Source organism: Hyla sarda, chromosome 7 (assembly GCF_029499605.1).
Source record: "Hyla sarda isolate aHylSar1 chromosome 7, aHylSar1.hap1, whole genome shotgun sequence".
In the NCBI taxonomy this organism is placed as follows: Eukaryota; Metazoa; Chordata; class Amphibia; order Anura; family Hylidae; genus Hyla; species Hyla sarda.
The window spans coordinates 129285068-129299258 of NC_079195.1; positions in this window are offsets into that span (position 1 = coordinate 129285068).

Sequence of the window (14191 nt, forward strand, 5' to 3'; positions counted from 1 at the left end):
TCTCCTCCTGCTGATGCCACCTCCAGGCTGTGTCATTCTGCCGCCATTTGGTCTACTCATGCTGTTGCCACCTTCAGGCTGTGTCATTCTGCCACCATTTGGTCTCCTCATGCTGCCACCACCTCCAGGCTTTATCATTGTGCTGCCCTATGGTCTCTTCATGCTGCTTCAACCTCCAGGCTCTGTTATTGTGCCATTTTGCAGCTTACATAGGCTGCTGCCACCTCTGGACTGTGTCATTGTGCCGCCATATGATCTCATGCTGCTGGTGGCACATTAAACTCATTAATCTCTTTAAACTCTTTTACTGATGTCTCAAAAATCTCTTTAATATCCTTGATTGTGATGCCATATGGTCTCCCGACCCTGCTGCCACATCCTGACATCCTGAGTCATTGTGCCACTCTGCGGCAGTGATTTTAATATCGATGCCTGTAATCTGCATGTCATAATGAATAACAGTATTATTTCACTACTGCAGCACACTTCCTATGCGTGTTACGGCAAGGCAAAGTGTTCTACACCCCATATTGAAGCTCTCTGTAGCCCAGAAAAAGCCATTTTAAATAGCGATTTGGATCAAACCAAATTTTTCAGCAAAATTGGAAAATCGGCATAATCAAATTTTTCTAAAATTAGCTCATCTCTAGTAATACCCAATATCATATCTTCCCAACTACATACAACAACAGCTTATAGCAGTTTGATAGGAAATTCACAAAAACATATAGCCATCAATACCAACACAAAACCAATACTGTAAATATTTGAATGTACTTTTTTAATAATTACTTCCTAAATTTGCTCCAGAACTATACTCCTTTTGGGAGAATTATGAAAACCTGTCCAGAGTAAAAGTCGCCCAGTTGTCCATAGCAACCTGTCTGATCCCTTCTTTCATTTTTGAAAAATGAAAGAAGCCATCTGATCGGACAGGTAAATCGATAACATATGATAAATCACCCACACAATCCATACACAGTCATATATTTGAACTTATTTTACTCTACTCTCTACTTCCTCTACATCAGTCAGTCATCTCTAAGGTTTACCTCAAACAGATCCCAAATATATAAACTGGCTCGAGAAAGTTAAACAGATTTGTAAATTACTTTACCAGTATTTACCAGTACCAGCTGCTGAAGTTGAGTTGTTCTTTTCTGTCTGACAACAGTGCTCTCTGCTGACATCTCTGTCTCAGGAACTGTCCAGAGCAAGAGAGGTATGCTATGGGAATTTTCTCCCACTCTGGACAGTTCCTGAGACAGACATAGGTGTCAGGAGAGCACTGTTGGAAGGTTAAAGAGGAAATTGTCCCCCAAATGAAGGCGCTGTTATCGAAGATTGGATATATGTACTTTATTGCAACGCATTTCGGCCCCGAACCGGGGTCTTCATCAGGCATGATGAAGACCCTGGATCGAGGCCAAAACACGTTGCAATAAAGTATATATATATGCAATCTGCAGGACCAGCTCCTTCATTTGGAGGACAATTTCTCTTTAACCTTCCTGCAATTTTACCGGACTGACTGACGTCACCCCCGGGAGTTCCCCCAAGCTACTCAACTGTTCTTTTACTTCCACAAGCTACTGTAGGTGTTGTGCTCTTAGAGCAACACCTAAGGGTAAAGACCCTACATTATTTTCTATATCTTCCTCACCCAAGCGATCTTCAATAGGAGCACACTCCGGTGTGTTTTTTCTCTCTACTATTTCCTAGGAGAGGACTGTTGTCAGACAGAAAAGAACAACTCAACTTCAGCAGTTGTTAAGTACTGGTAGGATTAAGATTTTTTAAGTAAATAACAAATCTGTTTAACTTTCTGGAGCCAGCTGATATAAAAAAAATTGTTTTTGACTAGAATACCCCTTTAAAGGGAATGCATTGCCTTGAGTTTTCTCCCTAAAGCATGCTCTTTTTTTAATTGGCTTCTATTCTAATTTTTGCTTTAGCTGTTTTTGGGTGCATTCACACGGGCGTATTTATCAGAAGATCCGCAGCTGTGGATCCGCTGACAAAGGCCCCTAAAGTGCTGCCCTCTTTGTGCCTGCTAATAGCGGCAATCCGCCGCTACCAGCAGACACACTGCGATGTGCGAGTTACCCTGCAGTGTACTCGCACACATCGCGGCCGCTCTCTGTGTAGCTCAGGGAGCCGGGGGAGTGGCCGCGATGTGCGGATACACTGCGACTCGCACATCGCAGTGTGTCTGCTGGTAGCGGGGGATTGACGCTATTAGCAGGCACAAAGAGGGCAGCACTTTAGGGGCCTTTGTCAGCGGATCCGCAGATGCGCAGATCTGACAAATAACCCCGTGTGAACGCACCCTAAATTAGCTTATACGAATATTCTTTACAGCAAGCCCCATAGACATACGCAACAATAAACAGGAGCTGTACCATTCACATGAGTGGGAAAAGTGTCTGACAAAGTCATTCCATAGGAAGGTGGAGGCTGGTCTCTGAGCTTTGGCTATTTTAAAGATCCTGTCTTATCTTTACACTTGTGTCACCTTTCACTGTAATGATTAAAGGGGTACTCTGGTGGATTTTTTTTCTAATTGGTGCAAGAACTTACTTCTATTTAAAAATCTTAATCCTTCCAGTACTTATCAGCTGCTGTATGCTCCACAGGAATTTATTTTCTTTTTGAATTTCTTTTCTGTCTGACCACAGTTTTCTCTGCTGAGGTGTTAGCAGAGAGCACTGTGGTCAGACAGAAAAGAAATTAAAAAAGAAAAGAACCTCCTCTGGAGCATATAGCAGCTGATAAGTACTGGAAGGATTAAGAGTACCCATTTAACTTTACAGACAGAACAAGAAGTCTCAGCTTAGTTTTAGGCCTAGTGGCTGAAAGGAAAACAGCTGATGACACTTTTCCTTTAAGGTGCCCATACACCTTGGTTTAAAGTTTATCGAAATGGAAAATTTCAACCAAAATTTGCATTTCTTGGGTAAAATTTACCAAAACATGATTGTTTTTGTTGACCAATGACAAACTGTTGCTGTCGGGAAAAAAAGTTGGCAGTGCTGAAATATTTGGAGCGGTGTATGATATATAATTCTGGTTCAATGTTTTCATAGAAATTTTTCTAAGAAACAAACAAACAAAAAATTCACAGAGTGTACATTAATGTACCTTCAAGATGTTAGCATATACAATGTTGAGAAATGTACATACGTAGAGATGAGCGAATCGAATCTGACGAATCCGAATTCATTATGAATTTCATGAAAATATTAGATTTGCAACGAATGCAAATTTTGCTGCGATTCTTTTGCGCAAATCGCTTCATTAAACTCCATTTAGTATCTTCCAGGCTCCAGGGCATCTAAAACGGCAGATCCACATGTGAGGACATGGGGCACGGAACTCTGGAAAGGCGGGAAGGAAAGGCGGGAAGGCGGGCAGGCGGGATGACCCTGAATCCCGTGCAAGATGCAGCCAGTCACCCGGGTGATGTCACAACCCTATATAATCAGCAGTCATATTGAGCCCAGCCACTTCATTCATTACACTGCAGAGAGGTAGAACGGACAGCCTGTGTGTGTGTTACACAGAAAAGCTTTTTCCAGCAGCTTTTCACCTCCTAGTCACATAAGCATTCTGGTGGACAGAGAGCAGTCCTCTTTTACACTCAAAAGGATTTTTACTGCAGCCATTAACCTCCCAGTCACTTTCTACAGCAGTGTATTACAGAGAGGGGCAGAGAGCTGTTTGTCGCCTCATACATTTCAACAAGCTGCCTCAAGTTCATGAACCTTAGCAGAGGAGGCAGGAATAATTTTTCTGCGCAATTCTGTGTCTTTGTTCCACAAAAAATCCTCTGCGGGTTATACTAGTCTGTAGATGGTATAATACCCAGCAATCCATTCCTAATAGTCTTTGACAGAGTGCAATTTTGGGTTTAGTACACAGCTTTTGTGTGCTGCTGGTGTTGTGCAAAAATACTCTTTTTTAAGCGTACTGTAGCGCATTTTTCTGCCCTCAGAAGTGCATAACTACTTCTAAGTAGTGTACTATTTTGTAGCTGTTCATATGGCAAGGGCCTAGATACTGTGAAAGGCCAGGGAAAAGTATCCACCAGTTGGTTTTGTACTACAATACTTTTTTAAGAGTACTGTAGCACATTTTTTATGCCCTCATAAGTGCATACCACATACATACACCTAAGTAGTGTACTATTTTGTACCTGTTAATTTGTCAAGGGCCTAGATACTGTCAAAGGCCAGGCAAAAGTAATCACCGGCTGGCGTTTTACTCCAATACATTTTTTTAAGTGTACTGTAGCGCATTTTTATGCCCTCCTAAGTACATACCACATACATACATCTAAGCAGTTTACTATTTTGTACCTGTTAATCTGTCAAGGGCCTAGATACTGTGAAAGACAAGGCAAAAGGAATCACTGGCTGGTGTTTTACTCCAATGCATTTTTTGAAGCATACTGCAGTGCATTTTTCTGCCCTCATAAGTGCATTTCACAGACATACATCTAAGTAGTGTACTATTTTGTTCCTGTTAATCTGTCAAGGGCCTAGATACTGTGAAAGGCCAGGCAAAAGTATTCACCAGCTGGTGTTGTACTCAAATACTTGTTTAACTCCTTAAAGACGTAGGGCGTACCTGTCCCGCTGTTTAAAACGGAGTCACACTGGACCCCACATCACCCTGGGTCGGTTGTGCCGCGCGCTATTAACCCTTTAGACGTGGCGATCAAAGTTGATCGCCGCATCTAAAATGAAAGTAAACGCTTCCCGGCAGCTCAGTCGGGCTGATTGGGACAATCGCAATAAAATTGCGATGTCCCAATCAGCTAGGACGTGAGTGGTGTCCCCCGTACCTTGCTCTGTCGCATCCGATCTGCGTTTGATTGCTCCAAGCCTGAGCTACAGGCTTGAGCAATCGAGCGCCTATCTCGCTGATCCATGCAAAGCTATGGCTTTGCAGGGATCAGGGTAAAAGATCAGTGTGTGCAATGTTATAGCCCCCTATGGGAGCTATAACACTGCAAAAAAAAAAGTTAAAAAAAAAGTGAATAAAGGTTATTTAACCCCTTCCCAAATAAAAGTTTGAATCACCTCCCTTTTCCCATGAAAGAAAACTATGTAAATAAAAATAAACATATATGGTATCGCCGCGTGTGGAAATGTCCGAACTATAAAAATATATCGTTAATTAAACCGCACGGTCAATGGCGTACGCGCAAAAAAATTCCAAAGTCCAACATGGCGTATTTTTGGTCACTTTTTATATCATGAAAAAATCTATAAAAAGCGATCTAAAAGTCCGATCAATACAATCATGAGCCCTCATACCCGCCCGTAAGCGGAATAATAAAAAAGTTATAGGGGTTAGAAGATGAGAATTTTTAACGTGTACATTTTCCTGCATGTAGTTATGATTTCTTTCAGAAGTACAACAAAATCAAATCTATATAAGTAGGGTATAATTTTAACCATATGGACCTACAGAATAAATATTAGGAGTCATTTTTTACAAAAAAAAAAATGCACAGCGTAGAAACAGAAGCCCCCAAAATTTACAAACTGAAATGTTATCTTCAATTTTGTCTCACAATGATTTTTTTTCCGTTTCGCCGTGGATTTTTTTGTAAAATGATTAATGTCACTGCAAGGTAGAATTGTTTGCGCAAAAAATAAGCCATCATATGGATTTTATGTGCAAAATTGAAAGTGTTATGATTTTTAGAAGGTGATGAGGAAAAAATGCAAAAACAGAAGTATACTGTAGCGCATTTTTATCCCCTTAGAAGTGCATACCACATACGTACATCTAAGAAATGTACTATTTTGTAGCTGTTAATCTGTCAAGGGCCTAGTTAAGCGTATTGTACTCCCCTCATATAAGCACTAAGTATGTCAGGCAGAGAAGTGCCAGGACGTGCACAGAGGAGTGGCAGAGGCCTAAATTCATCAGGCAGAGGTCGCAGCAGACTAGGGGCGAGTGGCAGCAGGAGTCGCAGTGAGAGGCCTGAGCTCCCGGTATCAGCTAGCAGTCATGTCTCGACCAGCAACCCATCTGCCGTCATCGATTGGTTAACACGGTCATCCACTTCATCACAAGTGACATCTGATACCCCCAGTCAACAGTTGGTGGGTTACCGAGACACAAACCTCAGTTGGCATAGCCCAGGAGCAGTTCCTGTCTTCACATTGCCTCTGTTCTATGCTTTTCCCTCCCCTAAAGAATTATCTTATGCTTTGGGTTCAGCTCCACTATTCAGCAAGGATGATCTAATAGAGGACAGTCAGCAGCTACTGCCCAGCCAAGAAGGGAAGCGTGGCCAATGTTGGCACCACAGCATTGCGTCAACATATGCTTCGCCACTATAAAGTTGCCTGGGAGAACCGTGGCTCCAATGTAGTGGTCCAGCCTGCTGCATCACCCAGTGGCACGCTGCTCCCTCCTTCAGCCAGCCAGGGCTCCACCACCTCACCCGAAGGGAGCTGTGTGTCATACCCTCCTTCTGTCGCTCCAGATGCTCCTGCTCCTCCGACTTTTAGTCAGTCATTATGCCAACAATCTATTGGTGAAGCCATTTCCAAGAGACCAAAGTATTCGCTCACTCATCCAATGGCACAGAAGCTGAATGTGTTCCTGTCTAAGTTGCTGGTGCTGCAGTCCCTCCCTTTTCAAGTGGTGGACTCTGCACCTTTCAGAGAACTGATGACTTGTGCCGAGCCAAGGTGGAAAGTTCAAAGCCGTCATTTCATTGCGAAGAAGGTAGTACCAGCCCTGCACAATTTTGTGGAAGAGAAGGTGGGCCACTTGTTGAGCCTGTCGATGTGTAACAAAGTGCACGGCAGCGCCGACGTCTGGAGCTGTAACTATGGTCAGTGACAATACATGTCCTTTACTACTCACTGGGTGAATGTGGTTCCTGCAAAGCCACAACACCAACTTGGAAAGGTCACGCTGCTTCCTCCTCCATACTCTCAGGCATTTGGTCCTGTGACAATGTGCTTCTCCACCTCCTCATCCTCCACCATGTCCTTAGCCAGTAGTGCACCGCAATGCACCCCCTCCTTGAGCTGCAATGTCAGAAGGGTATCCCCCAACATAGTCAGATTTTTACGTTGCTACACGTTGGAATTCCACCCTCCATATGTTGGAGCGACTGTACAAACAGAGAAAAGCCATCACCAATTTCTTGATGATCCAAGCAGATAGGGGTACTCCCCTGTGTAGCTTCAATGTAAACCAGTGGCTGCTCATACGTGTCACCTGCCGTTTGCTCAGGCCCTTTGAGGAAGCCACATTATTAGTAAGTCACCAGGATTATGGGATGAACAACGTCATTCCACTGCTTCATTTCTTACAAGATGTGTTGGAAATGATGGCTGGTAAGGGCACTAGAGACATGGCGCCTACATCTCACGGCCACATGAGCCCTGTGGGGGCTCAACTGGAGGAGGAGGAGCACAGTGGAGCACAGTTTAGGTTTCGCCAAATGGGCACTTTTTCTAGTAATCTGATGGGAAAGGAGGAGCAGGAGCTGCCAGAAGAGCTAGAGAGTTATGAGAAAGGCGAGACAGAGGACCCAGACACACGGTGGCAGTATGTAGTGGAGATGGAGGCAGGGAGTCCTTCCGAATCACTTGCACAAATGGCACGATGCATGCTCACTTGCTTGCGTAGTGACAGTTGAACTGTCACCATTCAGCAGCGGGATGAGTTCTGGCTCTCCACCTTATTGGACCCTCGCTGCCGCCACAAAATAGGGGCCTTTTTTAAACCCACTGAGAGGGAGGACAAACTGATCTAGTAGAGAGGCCTCCTATGTAGTCAGTTGACCAATGTCTGTCGGCACCATAGTCCATCCTATCGCAGGTCTGAATCGGGGGCCCCCTGCGCTCACCTTCCACTGCCATGGCTGCAGGGGAGGGGTGGCAGAAGCAGTACCAGCTCCATCAGTAGCAGCCTGAGTCTATAGCCACTGATTACCTTTCTTCACCCGCATAAGTGAAGCAACTCATCAACAGCAGGTAGACCTGAAGCAGGACCTGAACCAGCAAGTGGTGGCATACCTTGACATGCCCATACCAACACACCTTGAAGAGCTGCTGGACTTCTTGGCAGCCAAACTTGATTTGTGGGCGCAACTAGAAAAGTCATCCTGCCCGGCCAGTTGTGTGCCATCAGAGCGGGTGTTTAATGTGACGGGGGCCATAGTCACCACAGGGCAGGGGCAAACTGACCAGCCGGTCCGATCGGACATCGTCCGAGGGCCCGGCCTTGTTAAGGGCCCGCCGCCGCTGCTACTGAGGATCCAGGACATTCTTCACGGATTCCCAGCAGACAGGTGTCCCCTCTGTCTGAGCCGCATCTGCAGCTTACACAGAGCAGACGTGACCTCCGCCCCCAAGCAGCATGCACATGCAGTACAGGCACCGATGACGTCACCCATCAGTGCCTCTACTGTGGAGGGAAGAAGACACGGGCCCCTGCTGTTGAGGGCATCGCTACGTGGGACATCAGGTGAGCATAATTATTTTTTTTTTTACTTTGCCTATACCTATGGGGAAGAGGGGGGGGGGGGGGTAACTCTGCCTATACCTATTGGAAAGGGGGGGGGGTAACATTGCCTATACCTTTGGGGAAAGGGGGAGGGAAGGGGGGTAACTCTCCCTATACCTTTGGGGAAAGGGGGATAACTGCCTATACCTATGGGGAAAGGGGGGGGGACTGCCTATACCTATGGGAAAGGAGGGGGTAACTCTGCCTATACCTTTGGGGAAAGGGGGGTAACTGCCTATGCCTATGGGGAAAGGGGGGGTAACTGCCTATACCTATGGTGAAAGATGGGGGGTAACTCTGCCTATACCTATGGGAAAGGGGGGGGGCGACTGCCTATACCTATGAGAAAAGGGGGGGGGGTAACTGCCTATACCTATGGGGAGAGGGGTGGGGTAACTCTGCCTATACCTATGGGGAAGGGGGGTAACTTTGCCTATACCTATGGGGAAGATGGGGGGGGGTAACATTGCCTATACCTTTGGGGAAAGGGGGAGGGAAGGGGGGTAACTCTCCCTATCCCTTTGGTTAAAGGGGGATAACTGCCTATACCTATGGGGAAAGGGGGGGGGACTGCCTATACCAATGGGAAAGGAGGGGGTAACTCTGCCTATACCTTTGGGGAAAGGGGGGTAACTGCCTATGCCTATGGGGAAAGTGGGGGGGGGTAACTGCCTATACCTATGGGGAAAAGGGGGGTAACTGCCTATACCTATGGTGAAAGGTGGGGGGTAACTCTGCCTATACCTATGGGGAAGAGGGGGAGGTAACTCTGCCTGGGAAAAGGGGGGGGGGGTCGACTGCCTATACCTTTGAGAAAAGGGGGGGTAACTGCCTATACCTATGGGGAGAGGGGTGGGGTAACTCTGCCTATACCTATGGGGAAGGGGGGTAACTCTGCCTATACCTATGGGGAAGAGGGGGGGGGGTGGTAACTCTGCCTATACTTATGGGGAAAGGGGAGGGGGTAACTCTGCCTATACCTATGGGGAAAGGGGGGTAACTCTGCCTATACCTATGGGGAAAGGGGGAGAGGGGTAACTCTGCCAATACCTATGGGGAAAGGGGGAGAGGGGGTAACTCTGCCAATACCTATGGGAAAAGGGGGGTAACTCCACCTATACCCATGGGGAAAGGGGGGGGGGGTAACTCTGCCTATACCTATGGGGAAGAGGGGGGTAACTCTGCCTATACCTATGGGGAAAAAGCGGGGGGGGGGTAACTCTGCCTATACCAATGGGGAAGAGGGGGAGGGGTAACTCTGCCTATTCCTATGGGGAATGGGGGGTATAACTCTGCCTATACCTACGAGAAAAGGGGGGGGGGGTTTCTGCTGCCGATACCTGAGAAGAAGGGGGGTTAACTCTGTTCCTATACCTATTGGGAAGGGGGGTTAACTCTGCTGCCTATACCTATGGGGAAGGGGGGGGGGGGGGTAAGTCTGCTGCCTATACCTATGGGGAGTTGTGGGGGCGAACTCTGCTGCTTATACCTTTGGGGAAGGGGGGTTAACTCTGCTGCCTATACCTACAGGGAAGGGGAGGGGTTAACTCTGCTGTCTATACCTACAGGGAAGGGGGAGGGTTAACTCGGCTGCCTATACCTACGGGGAAGGGGGGGGCTACCTTACTTTATACCTGGATGCCTAACTACTTACCTACATACCAGGCTATCTACCTACCCACATACCCAGCTACCTTACTATGTAAATACCTGGCCTTCATGCATGGCTGCCTAATTCTACCTACCTGACTTGTCACCTACCTACATATCTGTCTTCCTGATCCACCTACCTAGTTGCCTATTTACCTGGCTACCTACCAGCCTGTCCTTTTACTTTGCAGGACACCAAGGAGGGCATTATTACAGTTTGTGGGCCTATAGATGGAAACATTTTGTACAGGAGGGGAGGGCACTGGAAAAATGCAGAGTCTGACATGTTTGTCCTGCAGATGTTAAGAGATCCACATCGCGGTCTTATCCTCACGGAGAAGAAAATGAAAGAGGATGCCGCTGATCAGAAAAGACGTAATTGTGAGTCCAAAAATGTAACTGTAATCACTTATATGGTATACACATCCTGTGTACAGCTGTTCTCTACCATCCTGTATATAATAACTTATTTTGTATACAGATCCTGTATAGTATACTTGTCTGTGCATAGTGGTTTTATTCAGTACAATATGGCGGTATTATACAGTTATTGTGTGGTGGTATATATTTACTCCTTGCATTCCAGTATTATTGATCATGGAAAATTACCTACGTTAAAATGTTTCTTACATATATAAAATTTTGTTTATTGTGTGTGAGATTTAGGTGAATAGGGGCGTGGCAGAAGATTGACGAGCTGCAGAGCCCAGCAGGGGCCCTTGCCTTTTTTTGGTCCGGGGACCCCGAGTGTTGTCAGTCTGCCCCTGCCCCAAGGAGAACTCGCCTGTCCATGAAAAATGTGGAGAGACTGACCTTTGTGAAGATGAATCAGGTATGGATCAGCCAGGATTTCCACCCACCAATGCCTGATGCATTAGAGAAGATTGACCTTGGTGCCACACCAACACTTCACAAATATGGATAGTGCCAAAAAGCTTTAAGGCGCTGCTCCCCAGTTACAAGCATTCCTGCGCATCAGACCTTTTTTTCACCCACCTTCATCACTGGGTATGGGTACTGCCACCCGCCACACCACTCTATCACCGGGTCACTTTCAGGACTCCTGATACTGCTGCTCCCACCTCCAGGCTGTGCCATTCAGCCACTATATGGTCTCTTCATGCTTCACCACCTCCAAGCTGTGCCATTCACCCATTATATGGTCTCCTTATGCTTCAGTCAACTCCAGGCTGTGCCATTCAACCACTATATGATCTCCTCATGCTTATGCCACCTCCAGGCTGTGCCATTCAGACACTATATGGTCTCCTCATGCTGCCACAAACTCTAGGCGGTGCCATTCAGCCACTATGTGGTCTCCTCATGCTTTAGCCACCTCCAGGCTGTGCCATTCAGACACTATATGTCTCCTCATGCTTCACCACCTCCAGGCTGTGCCATTGAGCCACTATATGTTCTACTCATAATGCCACCATCTACAGGCTGTGCCATTCAGCCACTATGTGGTCTCCTCATGCTTCAGCCACCTCCAGGCTGTGTCATTCAGACACTATATGGTCTCCACATGCTTCACCACCTCCAGGCTGTGCCATTCAGATACTATAGGGTCTCCTCATGCTTCAGCCAACTCCAGGCTGTGCCATTCAGACACTATATGGTCTCGTCATGCTGCCACAAACTTCAGGCAGTGCCATTCAGCCACTATATGGTCTCCTTATACTGATGACACATCCAGGCTCTGTCATTGTCACATGTAACTCCTTGTTAGATTTGGTTCTTTGTAGCCACATGCTGGGGCCCGGGACATTAAAACTATGGAGTGTAATCTTCAATTTCCATTTTAAATCTTTTCATCTAAGGGATTGTTAAGCCCTATTGTCTACTCATGCTGCCCCAGCTCCAGGCTGTGCCATTCAGCCACTATATGGTTTACTGATGCTGCTGGGCCTGGAACATTACCTAAAAATATTTTATGGCAGTACTAGCTACCATAAATCTTCAATTTCAATTTTAAAATTCTCCTTTTAAGCTCAGGGATTGTGAAGCCCTATTGTCTACTCATGCTGCCGCCAGCTCTAGGCTGTGCTATTGTGCCACCATATGGTCTCCTTATGCTGTTGGCACCTTAAATAACATTTTTAAAATTTTAATCCCTTGGGGACAGAGGGTTTTCCAGTTTTTGCACTTTAGTTTTTTCCTCCTTACATTTTAGAAATCATAACCCTTTCAATTTTGCAGCTAAAAATCCATATGATGGCTTATTTTTTGCGCTACCAATTCTACTTTGTAATGACATCAGTCATTTTACCCAAATATCTACGGCAAAACGGAAAAAAAAATCATTGTGCAACAAAATTGAAGAAAAAATGCCATTTTGTAACTTTTAGGGGCTTCCGTTTCTACGTAGTAAATTTTTCAGTAAAATTGACACCTTATCTTTATTCTGTAGGTCTATGCGATTAAAATGATACCTTACTTATATAGGTTTGATTTTGTCGTACTTCTGGGGAAAAAAAAATAAATACATGCAGGAAAATTTACATGTTTAAAATTGTCATATTCTGACCCCTATAACTTTTTTATTTTTCTGCCTATGGGGTGGTATGAGGGCTAATTTTTTGCGACGTGATCTGAAGTTTTTAGTGGTACCATTTATGTATTGATCAGACTTTTTGATGACTTTTTATTCAATTTTTCATGATATAAAAAGTGACCAAAAATACGCTATTTTGGACTTTGGAATTTTTTTGCGCGTACACCATTGACGGTGCAGTTTAATTAACAATATATTTTTATAATTTGGACATTTCCGCACATGGCGATACCACATATGTTTATTTTTATTTACACATTTTTTTTTTTATTGGGAAAAGGAGGGTGATTCAAACTTTTATTAGGGAAGGGGTTAAATGATCTTTATTCCCTTTTTTTGCAGTGTTATAACTCCCGCTGATCTTTTACATTGATCAATGGTTTCTCATAGGAAACCATTGATCAATGATTCTGCCGCTTGACTTCTCATGCCAGGATCTCAGGCGCTGAGCAGTCATTCGGCAATCGGACAGCATGGAAGAAGGTAGGGACCCTGCTGTTTTTTCAGCTGTTTGGGATGCCGCGATCCCGAACAGCCCCCGGAACTAACCCGGCAATGCATTAGTTTCACTTTATATGCGGCGTTCAACTTTGAACGCCGCGTCTAAAGGGTTAATAGCTCGCTATTAGCCACGGGTCCCGGCCGTTGTTAGAGGCTGGGCCCGACCCGCTATGATGCAGGGCCATGGCGTGACCCCGCATTATAGAAAGGGAGTGGGCTGAGGGCGTATAGGTACCCTCAAGGAGTTAATATATCTAAAATCTTCATTTTAAAATTTCAAAAATGTCTTTAATCTTCTCTATATGTGAGGCCCTATGGTCTTGTCAGGCTGTTGCCACCTCCAGACTGGGTCTTTCTGCCACTTCATGGTCTCCTCGTGCTGCTGCCAATTCCAGGCTGTGTCGTTCTGACAGATTATGGTCTCCTCATGCTGCGGCCACCTCTAGGCTCTGTCATGTGACTCCTTGTTAGATTGGGTTTTGTGGTCATACAGTATTAGTTCATAGTAAACACTGGGACATTAAACTTGGAAATCTAATATAAATCTTAAATTAACAAAAAATCGATCTCATGACATGCATTCTCTCATTCTTGTGAATGAGACGGGTGGGGGACCCCCATCTATACATGATCTTGTAATCACGGAGTGCAGCTGTAATGGTAGCCAACTTCCTTTGTGTGAATAGTGAAATCATGCGGAATTGTTCTTGGAAAGCATTTTTTTGCCTAGCTTTTACCATTAGCATCTCTTTTACGTGAAAGAAATGGACTGACTAGTACATCTCTAGGCACATCGTCCGCCAGATGCTAAGGGCGCAGGGACTCTGTGAGCCCCATCCACAAGAAGATAATATATCAACTGGCTCCGGAAAGTTAAACAGATTTGTAAATTACTTTGATTAAAAAATCTTAATCCTCCCAATAGTTGTTAGCTTCTGAAGT